The sequence below is a fragment of the Carica papaya genome, chromosome 8 (assembly GCF_054855325.1).
Source record: "Carica papaya isolate Zhongbai chromosome 8, ASM5485532v1, whole genome shotgun sequence".
NCBI lineage: Eukaryota > Viridiplantae > Streptophyta > Magnoliopsida > Brassicales > Caricaceae > Carica > Carica papaya.
The window spans coordinates 10,452,583-10,475,266 of record NC_142316.1 but is presented as its reverse complement, the minus strand read 5'-3'; the positions used below and the strand labels follow the sequence as shown (position 1 = coordinate 10,475,266).

Here is a 22,684-nt window from a genome sequence, read left to right as displayed (position 1 = left end):
GATGGGAGGAGAAAGAGTGTATGTATTTGCAGTGCAGAATGAAACATGAGGGATCATACCAGCACTAATGCAACGGATTCTATCATAACTCCGCAGTTAAGGGTGCTTGGGCGAGAAAAGTACTCGGATGGGTGACCTCCTGCGAAGTCCTTATATTTCACCAATTTTCTTGGGAGGTCCTCGTGTTGCACCCATCTTTTTGCAGATGATTCTTTCGACGTTACGCACGACTTGATTTATGGTCCGCAGGTTTATTCGCAAATGTGAGTCATGGTGCCGTGGCATTTTACTTGATATTAGAACGAGTACGGGAGGTGCAGTGCGCACGCACAAGGAAACAAATGACGGAATGAGGAAGAAAAGAGAAGAAGTGTATGTATTTGAAGCACAAAATTAAACAAATGGCATCATACCAGCACTAATGCACTGGATCCCATCACAACTCTGCAGTTAAGTGTGCTTGGGCGAGAGTAGTACTTGGATGGGTGACCTCCTAGGAAATCCTCGTGTCGCACCAATTTTTTTTCAGACGGGTCGTTCGACGTTACGCGCGACTGGAACGAGGGTCCGCTGATTTTTACGCAAATGTGAGTCAGGAAGAAGGGGCATTTTAATCGATATTAGAACGAGAAGGAGAGGTGCAGTGTGAACGCACAAGGAAACAATTGATGGGAGGGGGAGGGAAGGAGAAGGAGTGTATGTATTTTCAGCACGAAATGAAACAGGTGCGATCATACCAGCACTAATGCAACGGATTCTATCAGAACTCCGTAGGTAAGGGTGCTTGGGCGAGAGTAGTTCTAGCATGGGTTACCTCCTGCGAAGTCCTTATATTTTACCAATTTTCTTAGAAAGTCCTCGTGTTGCACCCATTTTTTTGCAGATGATTCTTTCGACGATACGCGCGACTTTAATTATGGTCCTTATGTTTATTCACAAATGTGAGTCACGGCACCTTAGCATTTTACTTGATATTAGAACGAGCACGGGAGGTGCAGTGCGCACGCACAAGGAAACAAATGACGGGAGGGGGAAGAAAGAAGAAGGAGTTTATGTATTTGCAGCGCAGAATTAAACGGGTGCGACCATACCAGCACTAATGCACCGGATCCCATCAGAACTCCGCAGTGAAGTGTGCTTGGGCGAGAGTAGTACTCGGATGGGTGACCTCTTTGGAAGTCCTCGTGTCGCACCAATTTTTTTTCAGACGGGTCGTTCGACGTTACGCGCGACTGAAATTAGGGTCCGCTGGTTCATACGCAAGTGTGAGTCAAGAAGCAGGGGCAGTTTAATCGATATTAGAACGAGAATGAGAGGTGAAGTGTGAAGGCACAAAGAAATAAATGACGGGAGGGGGAAGAAAGGAGAAGGAGTGTATGTATTTGCAGCGCGAAATTAAACAGGTTCGATCATACCAGCACTAATGCAACGGATTTTATCAGAACTCCGCAGTTAAGTGTGCTTCGGCGAAAGTAGTACAATGATGGGCTACCTCCTGGGATGTTCTCGTGTTGCACCCATTTTCTTCTTTTCAGATGTGCCGTTCGACGTTACGCGCGACTTTAATTATGGTCCGCCGATTTATTCGCAAATGTGAGTCACGGCGCCGTGGCATTTTACTTGATATTTGAACGAGAACGAGAGGTGCAGTGCGCACGCACAAGGAAACAAATGACGAGAGGGGGAAGAAAGGAGAAGGAGTTTATGTATTTGCAGCGTGAAATTAAACAGGTGCGATCATACCAGCACTAATGCACCGGATCCCATCAGAACTCCACAGTTAAGTGTGCTTGGACGAGAGTAGTACTCGGATGGGTGACCTCTTGCGAAGTCCTTATATTTCACCCATTTTCTTAGGAAGTTCTCGTGTTGCACCCATTTTTTTGCAGATGATTCTTTCGACGATACGCGCGACATGAATTATGGTTCTCAGGTTTATTCGCAAATGTGAGTCACGGCACCGTAGCATTTTAGTTGATATTAGAACGAGCACGGTTGGTGCAGTGCGCACGCACAAGGAAACAAATGACGGGAGGGGGAAGAAAGGAGAATGAGTTTATGTATTTGTAGCGCGAAATTAAATAGGTGCGATCATACCAGCAATAATGCACCGGATCCCATCAGAACTCCGCAGTTAAGTGTGCTTGGTCGAGAGTAGAACTCGTATTGGTGACCTCCTGGGAAGCCCTCGTGTCGCACTAATTTTTTTTTAGACGGGTTGTTCGACGTTACGCGCGACTGGAACTATGGTCTGCTGATTTATACGCAAATGTGAGTCAAGAAGCAGGGGCATTTTAATCGATATTAGAACGAGAATGAGAGATGCAGAGTGCACGCACAAGGAAACAAATGACGGGAGGGGGGATGGAGGGAAAAAAAGTGTATGTATTTGCAGCGCAGAATAAAACATGAGCAATCATACCAGCACCAATGCAACGGATTCTATCAGAACTCCACAAGTTAAGGGTGCTTGGGCGATAGTAGCACTAGGATGGGTGACCTCCTGCGAAGTCCTTATATTTCACCCATTTTCTTAGGAAGTCCTCGTGTTGCACCCATTTTTTTGCAGATGATTCTATCGACGATACGCGCGACTTGAATTATGGTCCTCAGGTTTATTCGTAAATGTGAGTCACGCCACCGTAGCATTTTACTTTATATTAGAACGAACACGGGAGGTGCAGTGCGCACGCACAAGGAAACAAATGACGGGAGGGGGAAGAAAGGAGAAGGAATTTATGTATTTGCAGCGCGAAATTAAACAGGTGCGATCATACCAGCACTAATGCACCGGATCCCATTAGAACTCCGCAGTTAAGTGTGCTTGGGCGAGAGTAGTACTCAAATAGGTGACCTCCTGGGAAGTCCTCGTGACGCACTTTTTTTTTTTTCAGACGGGTCGTTCGACGTTACGCGCGACTGGAACTAGGGTCCACTGGTTTATACGCAAATGTGAGTCAAGAAGCAGGGGCATTTTAATCGATATTAGAACGAGAAGGAGAGATGCAGAGTTCACGCACAAGGAAACAAATGACAGGAGGGGGGATGGAGGGAGAAAAAGTGTATGTATTTGCAGCGCAGAATGAAACATGAGCAATCATACCAGCACCAATGCAACGGATTCTATTAGAACTCCGCAAGTTAAGGGTGCTTGGGCGAGAGTAGCACTAGGATGGGTGACCTCCTGCGAAGTCCTTATATTTCACCAATTTTCTTAGGAAGTCCTCGTGTTGCACACATTTTTTTGCAGATGATTCTTTCGACGATACGCGCGACTTGAATTATGGTCCTCAGGTTTATTCGCAAATGTGAGTCACGGCACCGTAGCATTTTACTTTATATTAGAACGAGCACGGGAGGTGCAGTGCGCACGCACAAGGAAACAAGTGACGGGAGGGGGAAGAAAGGAGAAGGAGTGTATGTATTTGCAGTGCAAAATTAAACAGGTGCGATCATACCAGCGCTAATGCACCGGATCCCATCAGAACTCCACAGTTAATTGTGCTTGGGCGAGAGTAGTACTCGGATGGGTGACCTCTTGGGAAGTCCTTTTGTCGCACCAATTTTTTTTCAGACGGGTCGTTCGACGTTACGCACGACTGGAACTAGGGTCCGCTGGTTTATACGCAAATGTGAGTCAAGAAGCAGGGGTATTTTAATCGATATTAGAACGAGAAGGAGAGGTGCAGTGTGAACGCACAAGGAAACAACTGATGGGAGGAGGAGGGAAGGAGAAGGAGTGTATGTATTTTCAGCACGAAATGAAGCAGGTGCGATCATACCATCACTAATGCAACGGATTCTATCAGAACTCCGTAGGTAAGGGTGCTTGGGCGAGAGTAGTACTAGCATGGGTTACCTCCTGCGAAGTCCTTATATTTCACCCATTTTCTTGGGAGGTCCTCGTGTTGCACCCATCTTTTTGCAGATGATTCTTTCGACGTTACGCGCGACTTGATTTATGGTCCGCAGGTTTATTTACAAATGTGAGTCACGGCACCGTGGCATTTTACTTGATATTAGAACGAGTACGGGAGGTGCAGTGCGCACGTACAAGGAAACAAATGACGGATGAGGAAGAAAAGAGAATGAGTGTTTGTATTTATAGCGCAAAATTAAACAAGCGGCATCATACCAGCACTAATGCACTGGATCCTATCAGAACTCTGTAGTTAATTGTGCTTTGGCGAGAGTAGTACTCGGATGGGTGACCTCTTAGGAGGTCCTCGTATCGCAATAATTTTTTTTTAGATGGGTCGTTCGACGTTACGCGCGACTGGAACTATGGTCCGCTGGTTTATACGCAAATGTGAGTCAAGAATCAGGGGCATTTTAATCGATATTAGAACGAGAAGGAGGGGTGCAGTGTGAACGCACAAGGAAACAAATGATGGGAGGGGGGGAGGGAAGAAGGAGTGTATGTATTTTCAGCACGAAATTAAACAGGTGCGGTCACACTAGCACAAATGCACCGGATCGCATCAAAACTTCGCAGTTAAGTGTGCTTTGGCGAAAGTAATACAATGATGGGTTACCTCCTGGGAGGTTCTCGTGTTGAACCCATTTTTTTTTTTTCAGATGTGCTGTTCGACGTTACGCGCGACTTTAATTATGGTCTGCAGATATATTTGCAAATGTGGGTCACGGCGCCGTGGCATTATACCTGATATTTGAACGAGAACGAGAGGTGCAGTGCGCACGCACAAGGAAACAAATGACGAGAGGGGGAAGAAAGGAGAATGAGTTTATGTATTTGCAGCGCGAAATTATACAGGTGCGATCATACCAGCACAAATGCACCGGATCCCATCAGAACTCCGCAGTAAAGTGTGCTTTGGGGAAAGTATTACAATGATGGGTTACCTTGTGGGAAGTTCTCGTGTTGCACCCATTTTCTTTTTTTCAGATGTGCCGTTCGATGTTTCGCGCGACTTTAATTATGGTCCGCAGATTTATTCGCAAATGTGAGTCACGGCCCTGTGGCATTTTACTTGATATTTGAACGAGAACGAGAGGTGCAGTGCGCACGCACAAGGAAGCAAATGACAGGAGGGGGAAGAAAGGGGAAGGAATTTATGTATTTGCAGCGCAAAATTAAAAAGGTGCGATCATACCAGCACTAATGCACCGGATCCCATCAGAACTCCGCAGTTAAGTGTGCTTGGGCGATAGTAGTACTCGGATGGGTGACCTCCTAGGAAGTCCTCGTGTCGCACTAATTTTTTTTAGACGGGTCGTTCGACGTTACGCGCGACTGGAACTAGGGCCCCCTGGTTCATACGTAAATGTGAGTCAAGAAGCAGGGGCATTTTAATCGATATTAGAACGAGAAGGAGAGATGCAGAGTGCACGCAAAAAAGAAACAAATGACGGGAGGGGGGATGGAGGGAGAAAAAGTGTATGTATTTGCAGCGCAGAATGAAACATGAGCAATCATACCAGCACCAATTCGAGGCATTCTAACAGAACTCCGCAAGTTAAGGGTGCTTGGACGAGAGTAGCACTAGGATGGGTGACCTCCTGCAAAGTCCTTATATTTCACCAATTTTCTTAGGAAGTCCTCGTGTTGCACCCATTTTTTTGCAGATGATTATTTTGACGATATGCGCGACTTGAATTATGGTCGTCAGGTTTATTCGCAAATGTGAGTCATGGCACCGTAGCATTTTACTTGATATTAGAACGAGCATGGGAGGTGCAGTGCGCACGCACAAGGAAACAAATGACGGGTGGGGGAAGAAAGGAGAAGGAATTTATGTATTTGCAGCGCGGAATTAAACGAGTGCGATCATACCAACACTAATGCACCGGATCTCATCAGAACTCCGCAGTTAAGTGTGCTTGGGCGAGAGTAGTACTCGGATGGGTGACCTCCTGGGAAGTCCTCGTGTCGCACAAATTTTTTTTCAGACGGGTCGTTCGACGTTACGCGCGACTGGAACTGGGGTCTGTTGGTTTATACGCAAATGTGAGTCAAGAAGCAGGGCCATTTTAATCGATATTAGAACGAGAAGGAGAGGTGCAGTGTGAACGCACAAGGAAACAATTGATGGGAGGGGGAGGGAAGGAGAAGGAGTGTATGTATTTTTAGCACGAAATGAAACAGGTGCGATCATACCAGCACTAATGCAACGGATTCTATCAGAACTCCGTAGGTAAGGGTGCTTGGGCGAGAGTAGTACTAGCATGGGTTACCTCCTGCGAAGTCCTTATATTTCACCCATTTTCTTGTGAAGTCCTCGTGTTGCATCCATTTTCTTTTTTTCAGATGTGCCGTTCGACGTTACGCGCGACTTTAATTATGGTCCACAAATTTATTCGCAAATGTGAGTCACGGCGCCATGGCATTTTACTTGATATTTGAACGAGAACGAGAGGTGCAGTGCGCACGCACAAGGAAACAAATGACGGGAGGGGGAAGAAAGGAGAAGGAGTTTATGTATTTGCAGTGCAAAATTAAGCCGGTGCGATCATACCAGCACTAATGCACCGGATCCCATCAGAACTCCGCAGTTAAGTGTGCTTGGGCGAGATTAGTACTCGGATGGGTGATCTCATGGGAAGTCCTCGTGTCGCACCAATTTTTTTTTCAGACGGGTCCTTCGACGTTACGCGCGTTTTAAACTAGGGTCCGCTGGTTTATACGCAAATGTGAGTCAAGAAGCAGGGGCATTTTAATCGCTATTAGAATGAGAATGAGAGGTGAAGTGTGAACGCACAAGGAAACAAATGACGAGAGGGGGAAGAAAGGAGAAGGAGTGTATGTATTTACAGCGGAAAATTAAACAGGTGCGATCATACCAGCACTAAAGCTCGGATCCCATCAGAACTCCGCAGTTAAGTGTGCTTGGGCGAGGGTAGTACTTGGATGGGTGATCACCTGGGAAGCCCTCGTGTTGCACCTATTTTTTTTCGGATGGGTTGTTCAACGTTACGCGCGAATGGAATTATAAACCGCTGGTTCATTTGCAAAGGTGAGTCACGGTGCCGGGGCATATTACTTGATATTAGAATGAGAAAGAGAGATGCAGAGTGCACGCACAAGAAAACAAATGATGGGAGGGGGGATTGAATGAGAAAGAATGTATGTATTTGCAGTGCGGAATGAAACATGAGGGATCATACCAGCACTAATGCAACGGATTCTCTCAGAACTCCGCAGTTAAGGGTGCTTGGGCAAGAAAAGTACTTGGATGGGTGACCTCCTGCGAAGTCCTTATATTTCACCCATTTTCTTGGGAGGTCCTCGTGTTGCACCCATCTTATTGCAGATGATTCTTTCGACGTTACGCGCGACTTGATTTATGATCCGCAGATTTATTCGCAAATGTGAGTCACGGTGCCGAGGCATTTTACTTGATATTAGAACGAGTACGGGATGTGTAGTGCGCACGCACAAGGAAACAAATGATGGGAGGAGGAAGAAAAGAGAAGGAGTGTATGTATTTGAAGCACAAAATTAAACAAGTGGCATCATACCAGCACTAATGCACTGGATCCGATCAGAACTCTGCAGTTAAGTGTGCTTGGGCGAGATTAGTACTCGGATGGGTGACCTCTTGGGAAGTCCTCGTGTCGCACCAATTTTTTTTCAGACGGGTCGTTCGACGTTACGCGCGTCTGGAACTAGGATCCGCTGGTTTATACGAAAATGTGAGTCAAGAAGCAGGGGCATTTTAATCGATATTAGAACGAGAATGAGAGGTGAAGTGTGAACGCACAAGGAAACAAATGACGAGAGGGGAAAGAAAGGGAAAGGAGTGTATGTATTTGCAGCGCGAAATTAAACAGGTGCGATCATACCAGCACTAAAGCTCCAGATCCCATCAGAACTCCGCAGTTAAGTGTGCTTGGGCGAGGGTAGTACTCGGATGGGTGACCACTTGGGAAGCCCTCGTGTTGCACCTATTTTTTTTCGGATGGGTTGTTCGACGTTACGCGCGAATGGAATTATAAACCACTGGTTCATTTGCAAAGGTGAGTCACGGTGCTGGGGCATTTTAATCGATATTAGAACGAGAAGGAGAGATGCAGAGTGCACGCATAAGGAAACAAATGACGGGAGGGGGGATAGAGGGAGAAAAAGTGTATGTATTTGCAGCGCAGAATGAAACATGAGCAATCATACCAGCACCAATGTAATGGATTCTATTTGAACTCCGCAAGTTAAGGGTGCTTAGGCGAGAAAAGTACTTGGATGGGTGACCTCCTGCGAAGTCCTTATATTTCACCCATTTTCATGGGAGGTCCTCGTGTTGCACCCATCTTTTTCCAGATGATTCTTTCGACGTTACGCGCGACTTGATTTATGATCCGCAGATTTATTCGCAAATGTGAGTCACGGCGCCGTAGCATTTTACTTGATATTAGAACAAGTACGGGAGGTGCAGTGCGCACGCACAAGGAAACAAATGACGGGAGGAGGAAGAAAAGAGAAGGAGTGTATATATTTGAAGCACAAAATTAAACAAGTGGCATCATACCAGCACTAATGCACTGGATCCCATCAGAACCCCGCAGTTAAGTGTGCTTGGGCGAGATTAGTACTCGGATGGGTGACCTCTTGGGAAGTCCTCGTGTCGCACCAATTTTTTAATCGATATTAGAACGATGGTTTATACGCAAATGTGAGTCAAGAAGGAGGGGCATTTTAATCGATATTAGAACGAGTACGGGAGGTGCAGAGTGCACGCACAAAGAAACAAATGACGGGAGGGGGAAGAAAAGAGAAGGAGTGTATGTATTTGCAGCGCGAAACTAAACTGGTGCAATCATACCAGCACTAAAGCCCCGGATCCCTTCAGAACTCCGCAGTTAAGTGTGCTTGGGCGAGAGTACTACTCGGAAGGTTGACCTCGTGGGAAGTCCTCGTGTCGCACAAATTTTTTTTTAGACGGGTCGTTCGACGTTAAGCGCGACTAGAACTAGGGTCCGCTGGTTTATACGCAAAGGTGAGTCTAGAAGCAGGGGCATTTTAATCGATATTAGAACGAGAATGAGAGGTGCAGTGTGAACGCACAAGGAAATAATTGATGGGAGGGGGAGGGAAGGAGAAGGAGTGTATGTATTTTCAGCACGAAATGAAACAGGTGCGATCAAACCAGCACAAATGCAACAGATTCTATCAGAACTCCGTAGGTAAGGGTGCTTGGGTGAGAGTAGTACTAGCATGGGTTGCCTCCTGCGAAGTCCTTATATTTCACCCATTTTCTTGTGAAATCCTCGTGTCGCACCAATTTTTTTTCAGACGGGTCGTTCGACGTTACGCGTGTCTGGAACTAGGGTCCGCTGGTTTATACGCAAATGTGAATCAAGAAGTAGGGGCATTTTAATCGATATTAGAACGAGAATGAGAGGTGAAGTGTGAGCGCACAAGGAAACAAATGACGGGAGGGGGAAGAAAGGAGAAGGAGTGTATGTATTTGCAGCGCGAAACTAAACAGGTGCGATCATACCAGCACTAAAGCCCCAGGTCCCATTAGAACTCCGCAGTTAAGTGTGCTTGGCGAGATTAGTACTCGGATGGTTGACCTCCTGGGAAGTCCTCGTGTCGCACCAATTTTTTTTCAGACGGGTCGTTCGACATTACGCGCGTCTGGAACTAGGGTCCGCTGGTTTATACGCAAATGTGAGTCAAGAAGCAGGGGCATTTAAATCGATATTAGAACGAGAATGAAAAGTGAAGTGTGAACGCACAAGGAAACAAATGACGGGAGGGGGAAGAAAAGAGAAGGAGTATATGTATTTGTAGCGTGAAATTAAACAGGTGCTATCATACCAGCACTAAAGCTCCGGATCCAATCAGAACTCCGCAGTTAAGTGTGCTTGGGCGAGAGTAGTACTCGGATGGGTGACCACCTGGTAAGCCCTCGTGTTGCACCTATTTTTTTTCGGATGGGTTGTTCGACGTTACGCGAGAATGGAATTATAAACCGCTGGTTCATTTGCAAAGGTGAGTCACGGTGTCGGGGCATATTACTTGATATTAGAACGAGAAAGAGAGATGCAGAGCGCACGCACAAGGAAACATATGACTGGAGGGGGAAGAAAGGAGAAAGAGTTTATGTATTTGCAGCGCAAAATTAAACGGATGCGATCGTACCACCACTAATGCACCGGATCCCATCAGAACTCCGCAGTTAAGTGTGCTTGGGCGAGAGTAGTACTCGGATCGGTGACCTCCTGGGAAGTCCTCGTGTCGCACCAATTTTTTTTCAGACGGGTCGTTCGACGTTACGGGCGACTGGAACTAGGGTCCGCTGGTTTATACGCAAATGTGAGTCAAGAAGCAGGGGCATTTTAATCGATATTAGAACGAGAAGGAGAGGTGCAGTGTGAACGCACAAGGAAACAATTGATGGGAGGGGGAGGGAAGGAGAAGGAGTGTATGTATTTTGAGCACGAAATGAAACAGGTGCGATCATACCAGCACTAATGCAACGGATTCTATCAAAACTCCGTTGGTAAGGGTGCTTGGGCGAGAGTAGTACTAGCATGGGTTACCTCCTGCGAAGTCCTTATATTTCACCCATTTTCTTGTGAAGTCCTCGTGTTGCACCCATTTTTTTGCAGATGATTCTTTCGACGTTACGCGCGACTTGAATTATGGTCCTTAGGTTTATTCGCAAATGTGAGTCAGACGCTGTAGAATTTTACTTGATATTAGAACGAGAACGGGAGGTGCAGTGCGCACGCACATGGAAACAAATGTCAGGAGGGGGAAGAAAGGGGAATGAGTTTATGTATTTGCAGCGCAAAATTAAACAGGTGCGATCATACCAGCACTAATGCACCGGATCCCATCAGAACTCCGCAGTTATGTGTGCTCGGGCGAGATTAGTGCTCGGATGGGTGACCTCCTGCGAAGTCCTTATATTTCACCTATTTTCTTGGGAGGTCCTCGTGTTGCACCCATCTTTTTGCAGATGATTCTTTCGACGTTACGCGCGACATGATTTATGGTCCGCAGGTTTATTCGCAAATATGAGTCACGGCACCGTGGCATTTTACTTTATATTAGAACGAGTATGAGAGGTGCAGTGCGCACCTACAAGGAAACAAATGACGGGAGGAGGAGGAAAAGAGAAGGAGTGTATGTATTTGAAGCGCAAAATTAAACAAGTGGCCTCATACCAGCACTAATGCACTGGATCCCATCAGAACTCTGCAGTCAAATGTGCTTGGGCGAGAGTAGTGCTCGGATGGGTGACCTCTTGGGAAGTCCTCGTATCGCAATAATTTTTTTTCAGATGGGTCGTTCGACGTTACGCGCGACTGAAACTATGGTCCGCTGGTTTATACACAAATGTGAGTCAAGAAAAAGGGGCATTTTAATCGATATTAGAACGAGAAAAAGAGGTGCAGTGTGAACACACAAGGAAACAAATGATGGGAGGGGGGAGGGAAGAAGGAGTGTATGTATTTTCAGCACGAAATTAAACAGGTGCGGTAACACCAGCACAAATGGACCGGATCCCTTCAGAACTCCACAGTTAAGTGTGCTTTGGCGAAAGTAGTACAATGATGGGTTACCTTCTGGAAAGTTCTCGTGTTGCACCCATTTTCTTTTTTTCAGATGTGCCGTTCGACGTTACATGCGACTTTAATTATTGTCCGCAGATTTATTCGCAAATGTGAGTCACGGCACCGTGGTATTTTACTTGATATTTGAACGAGAACGGGAGGTGCAGTGCGCACGCCCAAGGAAACAAATGACGGGAGGAGGAAGAAAAGAGAAGAAGTGTATGTATTTGAAGCGCAAAATTAAACAAGTGGCATCATACCAGCACAAATGCATTGGATCCCATCAGAATTCTGCAGTTAACTATGCTTGGGCGAGAGTAGTGCTCGGATGGGTGACCTCTTGGGAAGTCCTCGTATCGCAACAATTTTTTTTCAGATGGGTCGTTCGACATTACGCGCGACTGGAACTATGGTCCGCTGGTTTATACGCAAATGTGAGTCAAGAATTAGGGGCATTTTAATCGATATTTGAACGAGAAGGAGAGGTGCAGTGTGAACGCACAAGGAAACAAATTATGGGAGGGGGGAGGGAAGAAGGAGTGTATGTATTTTCAGCACAAAATTAAAGAGGTGCGGTCACACCAGCACAAATGCACCGGATCCCATCAGAACTCTGCAGTTAAGTGTGCTTTGGCGAAAGTAGTACAATGATGGGTTACCTTATGGGAAGTTCTCGTGTTGCACCCATTTTTGTTTTTTCAGATGTGCCGTTCGACGTTACGCGCGACTTTAATTATGGTCCGCAGATTTATTCACAAATGTGAGTCACGGTGCCGTGGCATTTTACTTGATATTTGAACGAGAACGAGAGGTGCAGTGCGCACGCACAAGGAAACAAATGACGGGAGGGGGAAGAAAGGAGAAAAAGTTTATGTATTTGCAGCGCGAAATTAAACAGGTGCGATCATACCAGCACTAATGCACTGGATCGCATCAGAACTCTGCAGTTAAGTGTGCTTGGGCGAGAGTAGTACTCGGATGGGTGACCTCTTGGGAAGTCCTTGTGTCACACTAATTTTTTTTCAGACGGGTCGAGAATGAGAGGTGAAGTGTGAACGCACAAGGAAACAAATGACGGGAGGGGGAAGAAAGGAGGAGTGTTTGTATTTGCGGCGCGAAATTAAAGAGGTGCGATCATACCAGCACTAAAGCCTTGGATCCGCTCAGAACTCCGCAGTTAAGTGTGCTTGGGCGAGAGTGGTACTCGGATGGGTGACCACCTGGGAAGCCCTTGTGTTGCACCTATGTTTTTTCGGATGGGTTGTTCGACGTTACGTGCGAATGGAATTATAAATCGCTGGTTCATTTGCAAAGGTGAGTCACGGTGTCGGGGCATATTACTTGATATTAGAACGAGAAAGAGAGATGCAGAGTGCACGCACAAGGAAACAAATGACGAGAGGGAGGATGGGAGGAGAAAGAGTGTATGTATTTGCAGCGCAGAATGAAACATGAAGGATCATACCACCACTAATGCAACGGATTCTATTAGAACTCCACAGTTAAGGGTGCTTGGGCGAGAAAAGTACTCGTATGGGTGACCTCCTGCGAAGTCCTTATATTTCACCCATTTTCTTGGGAGGTCCTCGTGTTGCACCCATCTTTTTGCATATGATTCTTTCGACGATATGCACAAGTTGAATTATGGTCCTCAGGTTTATTCGCAAATGTGAGTCACGGCACCGTAGTATTTTACTTGATATTAGAACGAGCACGGGAGGTGCAGTGCGCACACACAAGAAAACAAATGACGGGAGGGGAAAGAAAGGAAAAGGAGTTTATGTATTTGCAGCGCGGATTTAAACGGGTGCGATCATATCAGCACGAATGCACTGGATCCCATCAGAACTCTGCAGTTAAGTGTGCTTGGGCGTGAGTAGTACTCGGATGGGTGACCTCATGGGAAGTCCTCGTGTCGCACTAACTTTTTTTCAGACGGGTCGTTCGACGTTACGCGCGACTGGAGCTATGGTCCACTGGTTTATACGCAAATGTGAGTCCAGAATTAGGGGCATTTAAATCGATATTAGAACGAGAAGGAGAGGTGCAGTGTGAACGCACAAGGAAACAAATGACGGGAGGGGGAAGAAAGGAGAAGGAGTTTATGTATTTGCAGTGCGAAATTAATCAGGTGCGATCAAACCAGCACGAATGTAACAGATCCCATCATGACTCCGCAGTTAAGTGTGCTTGGGCGAGAGTAGTACTCGGATGGGTGGCCACTTGTGAAGTCCTCGTGTTGCACCCATTTTTTTGCAGATGATTCTTTCGACGATACGCGCGACTTTAATTATGGTCCTCAAGTTTATTCACAAATGTGAGTCACGGCACCGTAGCATTTTACTTGACATTAGAACGAGCACGGGAGGTGCAACGCACACGCATAAGGAAACAAATGACGGGAGGGGGAAGAAAGGAGAATGAGTTTATGTATTTGCGGCGCAAAATTAAAGAGGTGTGATCATACCAGCACTAATGCACCGGATCCCATCAAAACTCCGCAGTTAAGTGTGATTGGGCGAGATTAGCACTCGGATGGGTGACCTCCTAGGAAGTCCTCGTGTCGCACCAATTTTTTTTCAGACGGGTCGTTCGACGTTACGCGCGTCTGGAACTAGGGTCCGCTGGTTTATACGCAAATGTGAGTCAAGAAGCAGGGGCATTTTAATCGATATTAGAACGAGAATGAGAGGTGAAGTGTGAACGCACAAGGAAACAAATGACAGGAGGGTGAAGAAAGGAGAAGGAGTGTATGTATTTGCAGCGCAAAATTAAACAGGTGCGATCATACAAGCACTAAAGCTCCGGATCCCATCAGAACTCCGCAGTTAAGTGTGCATGGGCGAGGGTAGTACTCGGATGGGTGACCACTTGGGAAGCCCTCGTGTTGCACCTAATTTTTTTCGGATGGGTTGTTCGACATTACACGCGAATGGAATTATAAACCGCTGGTTCATTTACAAAGGTGAGTCACGGTGCCGGGGTATATTACTTGATATTAGAACGAGAAAGAGAGATGCAGAGTGCACGCACAAGGAAACAAATGACGGGAGGGGGGATGGAAGAAGAAAGAGTGTATGTATTTGCAGTGCAGAATGAAACATGAGGGATCATACCAGCACTAATGCAACGGATTCTATCAGAACTCCGCAGTTAAGGGTGCTTGGGCGAGAAAAGTACTCGGATGGGTGACCTCCTGTGAAGTCGTTATATTTCACCCATTTTCTTGGGAGGTCCTCGTGTTGCACCTGTCTTTTTGCAGATGATTCTTTCGAAGTTACGCGCGACTTGATTTATGGTCCGTAGGTTTATTCGCAAATGTGAGTCACGGCACCGTGGCATTTTACTTGATATTAGAACGAGTACGGGATGTGCAGTGCGCACAAACAAGGAAACAAATGACGGGATGAGGAAGAAAAGAGAAGGACTGTATGTATTTGAAGCGCAAAATTAAACAAGTGGCATCATACCAGTACTAATGCACTGGATCCCACCAGAACTCTGCAGTTAAGTGTGCTTGGGAGAGAATAGCACTCGGATGGGTGACCTCTTGGGAAGTCCTCGTATCGCAACAATTTTTTTTTAGATGGGTCGTTCGACGTTACGCATGACTGTAACTATGGTCCGCTTGTTTATACGCAAATGTGAGTCAAGAATCAGGGGCATTTTAATCGATATTAGAACGAGAAGGAGAGGTGCAGTGTGAACGCACAAGGAAACAAATGACGGGAGGGGGGGAGGGAAGAAGGAGTGCATGTATTTTCAGCACGAAATTAAACAGGTGCGGTCACACCAGCACAAATGCACCGGATCCCATCAGAACTCCACAGTTAAGTGTGCTTTGACGAAAGTAGTACAATGATGGGTTACCTCCTGGGAAGTTCTCGTGTTGTACCCATTTTCTTTTTTTCAGATGTGTCGTTCGACGTTACGCGCGACTTTAACTATGGTCCGCAGATTTATTCGCAAATGTGAGTCACGGCACTGTGGCATTTTACTTGATATTTGAACGAGAACAAGAGGTGCAGTGCGCACGCACAAGGAAACAGATGACGGGAGGGAGAAGAAAGGAGAAGTAGTTTATGTATTTGCAGCGCGAAATTAAACAGGTGCGATCATACCAGCACTAATGCACCGGATCCCATCAGAACTCCGCAGTTAAGTGTGCTTGGGCGAGAGTCGTACTCGGATGGGTGAAATCCGGGGAAGTCCTCGTGTCGCACTAATTTTTTTTTTCAGACGGGTCGTTCGACGTTACGCGCGACTGGAACTAGGGTCCACTGGTTTATACGCAAATGTGAGTCAAGAAACAGGGGCATTTTAATCGATATTAGAACGAGAAGGAGAGATGCAGAGTGCACGCACAAGGAAACAAATGACGGGAGGGGGGATGGAGGGAGAAAAAGTGTATGTATTTGCAGCGCAGAATGAAACATGAGCAATCATACCAGCACCAATGCAACGGATTCTATCAGAACTCCGCAAGTTAAGGGTGCTTGGGCGAGAGTAGCACTAGGATGGGTGACCTCCTGCGAAGTCTTTATATTTAACCCATTTTCTTATAAAGTCCTCGTGTTGCACCCATTTTTTTGCAGATGACTCTTTCGACGTTACGCGCGACTTGAATTATTGTCCTCAGGTTTATTCGCAAATGTGAGTCACGGCGCTGTAGCATTTTACTTGATATTAGAACGAGAACTGGAGCTACAGTGCGCACGCACAAGGAAACAAATGACGGGAGGGGGACGAAAGGGGAATGAGTTTATGTATTCGCAGCGCGAAATTAAACAGGTGCGATCATTCCAGCACTAATGCACCGGATCCCATCAAAACTCCGCAGTTAAGTGTGCTTGGGCGAAAGTAGTACTCGGATGGGTGACCTCTTTGGAAGTCCTCGTGTCGCACCAATTTTTTTTCAGACGGGTCGTTCGACGTTACGCGCGACTGGAATTAGGGTCCGCTGGTTTATACGCAAATGTGAGTCAAGAAGCAGGGGCATTTTAATCGATATTAGAATGAGAATGAGAGGTGAAGTGTGAACGCACAAGGAAACAAATGACCGGAGGGGGAAGAAAGGAGGAGTGTATGTATTTACAGCGCGAAATTAAACAGGTGCGATCATACCAGCACTAAAGCCCCGGATCCCATCAGAACTCCGCAGTTAAATGTGCTTGGGCGAGAGTAGTACTCGGATGGGTGACGACTTGTGAAGCCCTCGTGTTGCACCTATTTTTTTCGGATGGGTTGTTCGACGTTACGCGCGAATGGAATTATAAACCGCTGGTTCATTTGCAAAGGTGAGTCACAGTGCCGGGGCATATTATTTGATATTAGAACGAGAAAGAGAGATGCAGAGTGCACGCACAAGGAAACAAATGACGGGAGGGGGGATGGGAGGAGAAAGAGTGTATGTATTTGCAGTGCAGAATTAAACATGAGGGATCATACCAGCACTAATGCATAGGATTCTATCAGAACTCCGCAATTAAGGGTGCTTGGGCAAGAAAAGTACTCGGATGGGTGACCTCCTACGAAGTCCTTATATTTCACCCATTTTCTTGGGAGGTCCTCTTGTTGCACCCATCTTATTGCAGATGATTCTTTCGACGTTACGCGCGACTTGATTTATGGTGACCTCCTGGGAAGTCCTCGTGTTGGACCCATTTTTTTTTGGATGGGTCGCTCGATGTTACGCGCGAATGCAATTATAAACCGCTGGTTCATTCGCAAAGGTGAGTCACGATGCTAGGGCATTTTACTTGATATTAGAACGAGAAGGAGAGATGCAGAGTGCACGCACAAGGAAACAAATGACGGGAGAGGGGATGGAGGGAGAAAGAGTGTATGTATTTGCAGCGCAGAATGAAACATGAGCGATCAAACCAGCACCAATACAACGGATTCTATCAGAACTCTGCAAGTTAAGGGTGCTTAGGCGAGAGTAGCACTCGGATGGGTGACCTCATGCGAAGTCCTTATATTTCCCCTATTTTCTTAGAAAGTCCTCGTGTTGCACCCATTTTTTTGCAGATGATTCTTTCGACGTTACGCACGACTTGAATTATGGTCCTCAGGTTTATTCGCAAATGTGAGTCACGGAACCGTAGCATTTTACTTGATATTAGAACGAGCACGGGAGGTGCAATGCGCACGCACAAGGAAACAAATGACGGGAGGGGGAAGAAAGGAGAAGGAGTTTATGTATTTGCAGCGCAGAATTAAACAGGTGCGATCATACCAGCACTAATGCACCAGATCCCATCAGGACTCCGCAGTTAAGTGTGCTTGGGCGAGAGTAGTACTCGGATGGGTGACCTCCTGGAAAGTCCTCGTGTCGCACCAATTTTTTTTTAGACAGGTCGTTCGAAGTTACGCGCGACTGGAACTAGGGTCCGCTAGTTTATACGCAAATGTGAGTCAAGAAGCAAAGGCATTTTAATCGATATTAGAACGAGAATGAGAGGTGAAGTGTGAACGCACAAGGAAACAAATGACGGGAGGGGGAAGAAAGGAGAAGGAGTGTATGTATTTGTAGCGCGAAACTAAACAGGTGCGATCATACCAGCACTAAAGCCCCGGATCCCATCAGAACTCTGCAGTTAAGTGTGCTTGGGTGAGATTAGTACTCGGATGGATGACCTCCTGGGAAGTCCTCGTGTCGCACCAATTTTTTTTTCAGACGGGTCGTTCGACGTTACGCGCGTCTGGAACTAGGGTCCGTTGGTTTATACGCAAATTTGAGTCAAGAATCAGGGGCATTTTAATCGATATTAGAACTAGAATGAGAGGTAAAGTGTGAACGCACAAGGAAACAAATGACCGGATGGGGAAGAAAGGAGAAGGAGTGTATGTATTTGTAGCGCGAAATTAAACATGTGCGATCATACCAGCACTAAAACTCCGGATCCCATCAGAACTCCGCAGTTAAGTGTTCTTGGGCGAGGGTAGTACTTGGATGGGTGACCATTTGGGAAGCCCTCGTGTTGCACCTATTTTTTTTCGGATGGGTTGTTCGACGTTACGCGCAAATGGAATTATAATCCGCTGGTTCATTTGCAAAGGTGAGTCACGGTGCCGGGGCATATTACTTGATATTAGAACGAGAAAGAGAGATGCAGAGTGCACGCACAAGCAAACAAATGACGGGAGGGGGATGGAAGGAGAAAGAGTGTATGTATTTACAGTGCAGAATGAAATATGAGGGATCATACCAGCACTAATACAACGGATTCTATCAGAACTCCGCAGTTAAGGGTGCTTGGGAGAGAAAAGTACTCGGATGGGTGACCTCCTGCGAAGTCTTTATATTTCACCCATTTACTTGGGAGGTCCTCGTGTTGCACCCATCTTTTTTCAGATGATTCTTTCGACGTTACGCGCGACTTGATTTATGGTCCGCAGGTTTATTCGCAAATGTGAGTCATGGCGACGTGGCATTTTACTTGATATTAGAACGAGTACGGGAGGTGCAGTGCGCACGCACCAGGAAACAAATGACGGGATGAGGAAGAAAAGAGAAGGAGTGTATGTATTTGAAGTGCAAAATTAAACAAATGGCATCATACCAGCACTAATGCACTGGATCCCATCAGAACTCTACAGTTAAGTGTGCTTGGGCGAGAGTAGTACTCAGATGGGTGGCCTCCTGGGAAGTCCTCGTTTCGCACCAATTTTTTTTCAGACGGGTCGTTCGACGTTTCGCGCGACTGGAACGAGGGTCCGCTGGTTTATACGCAAATGTGAGTCAAGAAGCAGGGGCATTTTAATCGATATTAGAACGAGAAGCAGAGGTGCAGTGTGAACGCACAAAGAAACAATTGATGGGAGGGGGAGGGAAGGAGAAGGAGTGTATGTATTTTCAGCACGAAATGAAACAGGTGCGATCATACCAGCACTAATGCAACGGATTCTATTAAAACTTCGTAGGTAAGGGTGTTTGGGCGAGAGTAGTTCTAGCATGGGTTACCTTCTGCGAAGTCCTTATATTTCACCCATTTTCTTAGGAAGTCCTCGTGTTGCACCCATTTTTTTGCAGATGATTCTTTCGACGATACGCGCGACTTTAATTATGGTCCTCAAGTTTATTCACAAATGTGAGTCACGGCACCGTAGCATTTTACTTGATATTAGAACGAGCACGGGAGGTGCAGTGCGCACGCACAAGGAAACAAATGACGGGAGGGGGAAGAAAGGAGAATGAGTTTATGTATTTGCAGCGCAGAATTAAATGGGTGCGATCATACCAACACTAATGCACCAGATCCTATCAGAACTCCGCAGTTAAGTGTGCTTGGGCGAGATTAGTACTCGAATGGGTGACCTCCTGGGAAGTCCTCGTGTCGCACTAATTTTTTTTCAGACGGGTCGTTCGACGTTACGCGTGACTGTAACTAGGGTCCGCTGGTTTATACGCAAATGTGAGTCAAGAACCAGGGGCATTTTAATCGATATTAGAACGAGAAGGAGAGATGCAGAGTGCACGCACAAGGAAACAAATGACGGGAGGGGGAAGAAAGGAGAAGGAGTGTATGTATTTGCAGCGCAAAAATAATCTTATGCGATCACACCAGCACTAAAGCCCCGGATTCCATCAGAACTCCGCAGTTAAGTGTGCTTGGGCGAGAGTACTACTCGGATGGGTGACCACCTGGGAAGCCCTCGTGTTGCACCTATTTTTTTTCGGATGGGTTGTTCGACGTTACGCGCGAATGGAATTATGAACCGCTGGTTCATTTGCAAAGGTGAGTCACAGTGCCGGGTCATATTACTTGATATTAGAACGAGAAAGAGAGATGCAGAGTGCACGCACAAGGAAACAAATGACGGGAGGGGGGATGGGAGGAGAAAGAGTGTATGTATTTGCAGTGCAGAATGAAACATGATGGATCATACCAGCACTAACGGAACGGATTCTATCAGAACTCTGCAGTTAAGGGTGCTTGGGCGAGAAAAGTACTCGAATGGGTGACCTCCTGCGAAGTCCTTATATTTCACCCATTTTCTTGGGAGGTCCTCGTGTTGCACCCATCTTTTTGCAGATGATTCTTTTGACGTTACGCGCGACTTGATTTACGGTTCGCAGGTTTATTCGCAAATGTGAGTCACGGCGTCGTGGCATTTTACTTGACATTAGAACGAGTACGGGAGGTGCAGTGCGCACGCACATGGAAACAAATGGCGGGAGGAGGAAGAAAAGAGAAGGAGTGTATGTATTTGAAGCACAAAATTAAACAAGTGGCATCATACCAGCATTAATGCACTGGATCCCATCAGAACTCTGCAGTTAAGTGTGCTTGGGCGAGAGTAGTACTCGGATGGGTGACCTCTTGGGAAGTCCTCGTATCGCAACAATTTTTTTTCAGATTGGTCGTTCGACGTTACGGGCGACTGGAACTATGGTCCACTGGTTTATACGCAAATGTGAGTCAAGAAGCAGGGGCATTTTAATCGATATTAGAACGAGAAGGAGAGGTGCAGTGTTAACGCACAAGGAAACAATTGATGGGAGGGGGAGGGAAGGAGAAGGAGTGTATGTATTTTCAGCGCGAAATGAAACAGGTGCGATCATACCACACTAATGCAATGGATTCTATCAGAACTCCGTAGGTAAGGGTGCTTGGGCGAGAGTAGTACTCGCATGGGTTACCTCCTGCGAAGTCCTTATATTTCACCCATTTTCTTGGGAGGTCTTCGTGTTGCACCCGTCTTTTTGCAGATGATTCCTTCGACGTTATGCGCGACTTGATTTATGGTCCGCAGGTTTATTCGCAAATGTGAGTCACGGCGCCGTGGCATTTTACTTAATATTAGAACGAGTACAAGAGGTGCAGTGCGCACGCACAAGGAAACAAATGACGGGATGAGGAAGAAACGAGAATGAGTGTATGTAATTGAAGCGTAAAATTAAACAAGTGGCATCATACCAGCACTACTGCACTGGATCCCATCAGAACTCTGCAGTTAAGTGTGCTTGGGCGAGAGTAGTACTCGGATGGGTGACCTCGTGGGAAGTCCTCGTATCGCAAAAATTTTTTTCCAGATGGGTCGTTCGACGTTAGGCGCGACTGGAACTATGGTCCGCTGGTTTATACGCAAATGTGAGTCAAGAATCAGGGGCATTTTAATCGATATTAGAACAAGAAGGAGAGGTGTAGTGTGAACGCACAAGGAAACAAATGATGGGAGGGGGGAGGGAAGAAGGAGTGTATGTATATTCAGCACGAAATTAAACAGGTGGGGTCACACCAGCACAAATGCACCGGATCCCATCAGAACTCTGCAGTTAAGTGTGCTTTGGCGAAAGTAGTACAATGATGGGTTACCTCCTCGGAAGTTCTCGTGTTGCACCCATTTTCTTTTTTCCAGATGTGCCGTTCGACGTTACACGCGACTTTAATTATGGTCCGCAGATTTATTTGCAAATGTGAGTCACGGCGCCGTGGTATTTTACTTGATTTTTGAACGAGAACGAGAGGTGCAGTGCGCACGCACAAGGAAACAAATGACGGGAGGAGGAAGAAAGGAGGAGGAGTTTATGTATTTGCAGCACGGAATTAAACGGGTGCGGTCATACCAGCACTAATGCACCGGATCCCATCAGAACTCCGCAGTTAAGTGTGCTTGGGCGAGAGTAGTACTCGGATGGGTGACCTCTTGGGAAGTCCTCGTGTCGCACCAATTTTTTTTCAGACGGGTCGTTCGACGTTACGCGCGACTGGAACTATAATCCGCTGGTTTATACGCAAATGTGAGTCAAGAATCTGGGGCATTTTAATCGATATTAGAGCGAGAAGATGAGGTGCAGTATGAATGCACAAGGAAACAAATGATGGGAGGGGGGGAGGGAAGAAGGAGTGTATGTATTTTCATCCCGAAATTAAGCAGGTGCGCTAACGCCAGCACAAATGCACCGGATCCCATCAGAACTCCGCAGTTAAGTGTGCTTTGACGAAAGTAGTACAATGATGGGTTACCTCCTGGGAAGTTCTCATGTTGCACCCATTTTTTTTTTCAGATGTGCCGTTTAACGTTACGCGCGACTTTAATTATGGTTCGCAGATTTATTCGCAAATGTGAGTCATGACGCTGTGGCATTTTACTTGATATTTGAACGAGAACGAGAGATGCAGTGCGCACGCACAAGGAAACAAATGACGGGAGG

General features: G+C 46.4%; 6 non-coding genes and 35 pseudogenes across 6 annotated transcripts; all 41 read left to right on the top strand.

Moving 5' to 3' along the window:
- The first annotated feature begins 1,077 nt into the window (after positions 1 to 1,077).
- LOC148241433 (5S ribosomal RNA) lies at positions 1,078 to 1,196 on the top strand. Its single transcript, XR_015814695.1, has one exon. It is a non-coding gene; the product is annotated as a 5S ribosomal RNA (ribosomal RNA).
- A 533-nt stretch (positions 1,197 to 1,729) lies between these two features.
- On the top strand, positions 1,730 to 1,848 carry LOC148241432 (5S ribosomal RNA; annotated as a pseudogene).
- Positions 1,849 to 2,083: 235 nt separating this feature from the next.
- LOC148241431 (5S ribosomal RNA) lies at positions 2,084 to 2,202 on the top strand (annotated as a pseudogene).
- A 561-nt stretch (positions 2,203 to 2,763) lies between these two features.
- LOC148241430 (5S ribosomal RNA) lies at positions 2,764 to 2,882 on the top strand (annotated as a pseudogene).
- A 562-nt stretch (positions 2,883 to 3,444) lies between these two features.
- Positions 3,445 to 3,563, top strand: LOC148241429 (5S ribosomal RNA; annotated as a pseudogene).
- Positions 3,564 to 4,772: 1,209 nt separating this feature from the next.
- On the top strand, positions 4,773 to 4,891 carry LOC148241428 (5S ribosomal RNA; annotated as a pseudogene).
- Positions 4,892 to 5,100: 209 nt separating this feature from the next.
- LOC148241427 (5S ribosomal RNA) lies at positions 5,101 to 5,219 on the top strand (annotated as a pseudogene).
- A 561-nt stretch (positions 5,220 to 5,780) lies between these two features.
- On the top strand, positions 5,781 to 5,899 carry LOC148241426 (5S ribosomal RNA; annotated as a pseudogene).
- A 563-nt stretch (positions 5,900 to 6,462) lies between these two features.
- Positions 6,463 to 6,581, top strand: LOC148241425 (5S ribosomal RNA). Its single transcript, XR_015814489.1, has one exon. It is a non-coding gene; the product is annotated as a 5S ribosomal RNA (ribosomal RNA).
- Positions 6,582 to 6,787: 206 nt separating this feature from the next.
- Positions 6,788 to 6,905, top strand: LOC148241424 (5S ribosomal RNA; annotated as a pseudogene).
- Positions 6,906 to 7,465: 560 nt separating this feature from the next.
- LOC148241423 (5S ribosomal RNA) lies at positions 7,466 to 7,584 on the top strand (annotated as a pseudogene).
- Positions 7,585 to 7,789: 205 nt separating this feature from the next.
- LOC148241422 (5S ribosomal RNA) lies at positions 7,790 to 7,908 on the top strand. Its single transcript, XR_015815819.1, has one exon. It is a non-coding gene; the product is annotated as a 5S ribosomal RNA (ribosomal RNA).
- Positions 7,909 to 8,469: 561 nt separating this feature from the next.
- On the top strand, positions 8,470 to 8,588 carry LOC148241421 (5S ribosomal RNA; annotated as a pseudogene).
- Positions 8,589 to 8,763: 175 nt separating this feature from the next.
- LOC148241420 (5S ribosomal RNA) lies at positions 8,764 to 8,882 on the top strand (annotated as a pseudogene).
- A 559-nt stretch (positions 8,883 to 9,441) lies between these two features.
- Positions 9,442 to 9,559, top strand: LOC148241419 (5S ribosomal RNA; annotated as a pseudogene).
- Positions 9,560 to 9,764: 205 nt separating this feature from the next.
- Positions 9,765 to 9,883, top strand: LOC148241418 (5S ribosomal RNA; annotated as a pseudogene).
- Positions 9,884 to 10,088: 205 nt separating this feature from the next.
- Positions 10,089 to 10,207, top strand: LOC148241417 (5S ribosomal RNA; annotated as a pseudogene).
- Positions 10,208 to 10,765: 558 nt separating this feature from the next.
- On the top strand, positions 10,766 to 10,884 carry LOC148241416 (5S ribosomal RNA; annotated as a pseudogene).
- Positions 10,885 to 12,091: 1,207 nt separating this feature from the next.
- LOC148241415 (5S ribosomal RNA) lies at positions 12,092 to 12,210 on the top strand (annotated as a pseudogene).
- Positions 12,211 to 12,419: 209 nt separating this feature from the next.
- LOC148241414 (5S ribosomal RNA) lies at positions 12,420 to 12,538 on the top strand (annotated as a pseudogene).
- A 111-nt stretch (positions 12,539 to 12,649) lies between these two features.
- Positions 12,650 to 12,768, top strand: LOC148241413 (5S ribosomal RNA; annotated as a pseudogene).
- A 560-nt stretch (positions 12,769 to 13,328) lies between these two features.
- Positions 13,329 to 13,447, top strand: LOC148241412 (5S ribosomal RNA; annotated as a pseudogene).
- Positions 13,448 to 13,652: 205 nt separating this feature from the next.
- LOC148241411 (5S ribosomal RNA) lies at positions 13,653 to 13,771 on the top strand (annotated as a pseudogene).
- A 205-nt stretch (positions 13,772 to 13,976) lies between these two features.
- On the top strand, positions 13,977 to 14,095 carry LOC148241410 (5S ribosomal RNA; annotated as a pseudogene).
- Positions 14,096 to 14,300: 205 nt separating this feature from the next.
- LOC148241409 (5S ribosomal RNA) lies at positions 14,301 to 14,419 on the top strand. Its single transcript, XR_015814796.1, has one exon. It is a non-coding gene; the product is annotated as a 5S ribosomal RNA (ribosomal RNA).
- Positions 14,420 to 15,302: 883 nt separating this feature from the next.
- Positions 15,303 to 15,421, top strand: LOC148241408 (5S ribosomal RNA; annotated as a pseudogene).
- Positions 15,422 to 15,630: 209 nt separating this feature from the next.
- LOC148241407 (5S ribosomal RNA) lies at positions 15,631 to 15,749 on the top strand (annotated as a pseudogene).
- Positions 15,750 to 16,312: 563 nt separating this feature from the next.
- LOC148241406 (5S ribosomal RNA) lies at positions 16,313 to 16,431 on the top strand (annotated as a pseudogene).
- Positions 16,432 to 16,633: 202 nt separating this feature from the next.
- Positions 16,634 to 16,752, top strand: LOC148241405 (5S ribosomal RNA; annotated as a pseudogene).
- Positions 16,753 to 17,747: 995 nt separating this feature from the next.
- Positions 17,748 to 17,866, top strand: LOC148241404 (5S ribosomal RNA; annotated as a pseudogene).
- Positions 17,867 to 18,071: 205 nt separating this feature from the next.
- Positions 18,072 to 18,190, top strand: LOC148241403 (5S ribosomal RNA; annotated as a pseudogene).
- Positions 18,191 to 18,396: 206 nt separating this feature from the next.
- Positions 18,397 to 18,515, top strand: LOC148241402 (5S ribosomal RNA). The gene has a single exon (XR_015814517.1). It is a non-coding gene; the product is annotated as a 5S ribosomal RNA (ribosomal RNA).
- A 205-nt stretch (positions 18,516 to 18,720) lies between these two features.
- Positions 18,721 to 18,839, top strand: LOC148241401 (5S ribosomal RNA; annotated as a pseudogene).
- Positions 18,840 to 19,074: 235 nt separating this feature from the next.
- On the top strand, positions 19,075 to 19,196 carry LOC148241400 (5S ribosomal RNA; annotated as a pseudogene).
- A 556-nt stretch (positions 19,197 to 19,752) lies between these two features.
- On the top strand, positions 19,753 to 19,871 carry LOC148241399 (5S ribosomal RNA; annotated as a pseudogene).
- Positions 19,872 to 20,076: 205 nt separating this feature from the next.
- LOC148241398 (5S ribosomal RNA) lies at positions 20,077 to 20,195 on the top strand (annotated as a pseudogene).
- Positions 20,196 to 20,756: 561 nt separating this feature from the next.
- On the top strand, positions 20,757 to 20,874 carry LOC148241397 (5S ribosomal RNA; annotated as a pseudogene).
- Positions 20,875 to 21,433: 559 nt separating this feature from the next.
- On the top strand, positions 21,434 to 21,551 carry LOC148241396 (5S ribosomal RNA; annotated as a pseudogene).
- Positions 21,552 to 21,754: 203 nt separating this feature from the next.
- Positions 21,755 to 21,873, top strand: LOC148241395 (5S ribosomal RNA; annotated as a pseudogene).
- Positions 21,874 to 22,082: 209 nt separating this feature from the next.
- LOC148241394 (5S ribosomal RNA) lies at positions 22,083 to 22,201 on the top strand. Its single transcript, XR_015815858.1, has one exon. It is a non-coding gene; the product is annotated as a 5S ribosomal RNA (ribosomal RNA).
- Positions 22,202 to 22,405: 204 nt separating this feature from the next.
- Positions 22,406 to 22,524, top strand: LOC148241393 (5S ribosomal RNA; annotated as a pseudogene).
- The last annotated feature ends 160 nt before the right edge of the window (positions 22,525 to 22,684 follow it).